Source organism: Fopius arisanus, unplaced genomic scaffold (genome assembly GCF_000806365.1).
Source record: "Fopius arisanus strain USDA-PBARC FA_bdor unplaced genomic scaffold, ASM80636v1 scaffold00048, whole genome shotgun sequence".
NCBI classification, from domain to species: domain Eukaryota; kingdom Metazoa; phylum Arthropoda; class Insecta; order Hymenoptera; family Braconidae; genus Fopius; species Fopius arisanus.
In genome coordinates this window covers 80,644-84,415 of record NW_011887787.1, presented here as the reverse complement: position 1 = coordinate 84,415, position 3,772 = coordinate 80,644, and positions in this window count along the sequence as shown.

Sequence of the window (3,772 nt, the reverse complement as noted above, 5' to 3'; positions counted from 1 at the left end):
TTACTTATTTATTTATTCATTCATTCCTTTCTTTGAACAGGAAAAATTCATGATTTCATTGATTCATTAAAAAAGTTTGAAAAAAATTGATTTTCAATCATTACCTGGCCTCAATTATTCTCAGTAAACCTTTCCAACATAAAATCGATTAAAAAAATAATAGGTAAAACTTTTTCTTTTCCGAAGTTTTCTCTTGTCAATTTTCATGAACGGAAAATCTATCATGAGGTATTTGTTTCGATAAGGAAATGTTATCTAGTAAATTTCCAAAAGGGAAAAAGTCGCCTAGAGCTAATTTTCGGTGCCGGGTAAAAGCTGAAGCTAAAGTTCTGTATATCGGAAACTCCTGGACTCAGATATTGTAATGTAACGCTTTACTGAGTCCAAAGACGAGGATAAGACGCCACCGGTAATCTGCATGAGACTTTGTGTAGTACAGAGAAGGAACACTTGCCAGTGCCTTCGAAATGGGGGTCGTCTCCAGGGAATCCCCCAAGTCTCCACTGCGCACACGCATTTTATACCCCGAACTCACCCTTATCGTCCTCGATGTATTTCTCGTCTTACCGACAATATATAATATAATATATAAGAACGTTAACTCAGAGAAGCTGGATCATCCGTACAACTAACTTCCTCCACCCCCATCCCCCTAGTCTCAACTCGGTCTCGCAAAATCCACGGATATTAACCTTCCCTCCCTATCCTAGTGATCTTGAAATTATAGTTCCGATAGCAGTGATAGATTGGGTCCCATTAAAACAAATCATTTGCCCCGACAGCTCTGAATATTTGTTGCAAATAAAATATTCCACTCCACTTTCTCGAGGGAATCAACAAGTTTTTTTTTTCAACGGGAAATGGACAAATTTCCGGTTTCGAGAATTTATTAATGGGAAATTAATCCTTTCATAGGCACACCAAAAATTTATCAATTTAAATCCTATTGTTGCAGTAATAATCTATAGTAATCATAACTAGTAGTAATAGGGATTTGTGGATTTTGATGTTTATACTGATATTGAATGGAATTTCTAAGTTAAATGAAAATGGATCTCGCCTTTTCAATTTTTCCGGAGTTCATTCGGCCATTCTATTACACCAGGCGACTCCCGGATGCTTCGACACTTGTCCTCCTGAGAAAAACTACCCCCAACCCAGTCTTTTTCTTCCCGCCAGTAAAAATTCAACTTCCAACTCCTCAACTTCTCCATAAACTTCTTCCTGGTGTATCAAATTCCCCACCAAGGCCGTCCCACCGTTCTTCCGTATTTATTCACCCCCAGGGTATCATGTACACAAAAGTTTGTCGAGAAAGAGGCATCATCGCGTGTTAATTGCGCCATTCTAAGTACATCACGAGTTATTTGTTTGTCCCCCTGAAATTGCCAACATAAAAATGATACTCATGAATTAAATCCTTACTTTCGTCCATCAGATTAATAATTCACCAATTGCGAATGAATTATTAAAAACTCGCCCTAAATTCCATTCTCCTGTCAAATCCAAAAATAAATCCTCATTTCTCTAACTCATACCAATTATTATTGCATCGAGTCCCATTGATGAGAAACGTCAGAATAAATTTTTAAAGTCTTTCCCCCACATTTCCAAGTTTTGTCCTCCAGTTTCAGCTTTCGACTCACGTTCTGAAGAACATTCTCGAGTAACATCGACGCAAATAGACACGTGAATGGCGTTTTTCACGTTCATTATTCATCGATATTCGGAAATTGATGGGTGAGATTTTTTTTCCCGGATCATTTCCCCCCCAAATTTTTTTTTTTGTTCAATTCTCTGTTTTTACTCCTCTCCCTTTTTATCCTCTCACTTTCGTTGTACTGTATTTTTTTCACCCCGGCACTTTTATTACAGCTATAAATCTCACTGGCTTTTTCCAATCTCTGCCCCCCCCCCCTCCCTCCTCCTTCCCCTCACCCCTTTCCCATTCGAACCAGTACAACCGATTTCCAGTGCCAATGTACCGCAGTTTCTTGCTTACCTTTTCCTAAATAATCTCCACAGGCGTATGTTTCAGCACTCATTCACGAGACTCGAGGGCCCTCTCTGTTACTGACACTAAATCCACTCGAATACCGGTGTGAACACGTTATTTTATGATTACTCATCGTACCACGATGTACAATCGTTTTTTATGCAGCGATGAAAATGAAATCGCCCAGCATTCGACTTTTCGCAGGAATTGTTTCACCGGATACTCTTGATGATGCGTACCCGAGCTTTTTGACTCATTACTATTGCTATTTTTATAGTTCTTTCAATAAACCGACTGCAATTTTTTTTCAGCTATCACTGACATCTGAGCTCTGGCTGTTGATAAATCTGGATAAAGCTGGTGATAGAAATTCCAAGGGATTAATAGTTTCGATGAACGCTCAGGTAAAGTGAAGGAATATTTTGGTGAAAGAAAGGGCCACAATCGGTTGAAATATTGTAAGAAATAGTGGAGTTCTTGCCTTTTGAGAAAACACAGTAATCTCATTCGCTCAACTGTATTCTCTTTGTTTGGGATATCTCCAACTGCATCACTGTGGATTTTTATTCATCCTTTACATTTATCCGTGAGAAAAAATGTAGACGCCTGAAGTACGCCCACAAGTCCTCTTCCAGGATTTTCCACTTTGTTTATTTCCAAGCTGGAGAAGACCGTTGGGCATCGTTCTACTCTACCTAGACCACCGCCTCGTCCATCCTCTTGATTCTTTCATGTGGTCTATCCTCACTCGTTTTACCTCCTTTGTTCCAGTTCCAGACGTTTTTCTTTTATTTGCTCTCATTTTATTTTTCTCGGCTAGGTCGACGCGTCTTCCTGGGTACTAATAAAACACCTGAGCTCCTTTGGTCTATTCAATATTACGACTCTCGATCGAACCCTTTGAGGTCACCGTTTTTTTTTCCACTCACCTGTGCTTCGGGTTTTGATGCCACGGGGATAAACTCCGAATATCTTATTTCAGGGAAAATCGCGGGAATAAAAAAAGAAGGTGAATTAAAAATAGACTGAAAATAGTAAATGGCAAAAAAGTTATTTCTTTTTTAACTTTTTTATCGAATTAATTATCGATTTATCTCGAAAACTATCGATCTGAGGTGGAGGTACTAGAGGACATTTTTTGGAGTTTGTTAAATTTAGGATAAAAAAGGTTTTTTCATGTTTCTTCGGGGAATCAATTGTTTTGAGATGAGTCGCTGAAGAAACGTCGAGGCGACGGATATATCGAGGATAATGCACGAATACCCATTGCGACGATCACTTGATTCTCCACATCCTCGAGAATACCAGAATCGATGTACATTTCGAATATCATCGCCGCCGAGTAAAATCGCAAGAGCCCGAAGTAGTACGTGAACGGAAAAAATTTAGAACGTGGGAATGCTGAAAATTCCAATCCCAGTGGATGTAAGATTCCTGATCATATTTCTCGGTGGAAAATATTGGAAGAGGCGGAAATATCTTGTGTCGAAAAAAATCGTGGAATGGAATAAAAATCAGTTGGCGAGGTAAAAATATGGCGGGAATTCTCTCCAGAAAGACATAACGAAAGGGGAAAAAAAAACGCAACAAAATGAAACGATAGAAAGCAATTTCCGAGGGCAAAAGTAAAGCAACAATCTCTGTATCCTCCGGTACTGCGGAAATGGACAGTTTTCTCGGATGCTGGAAGGGAAAATAAATAGGAAACTGAAGATGAAAATAAGAGAGTGGATGAATGTTGTTTGGGTATCTGCGTTGTGAAAGATCGCGGAGTAA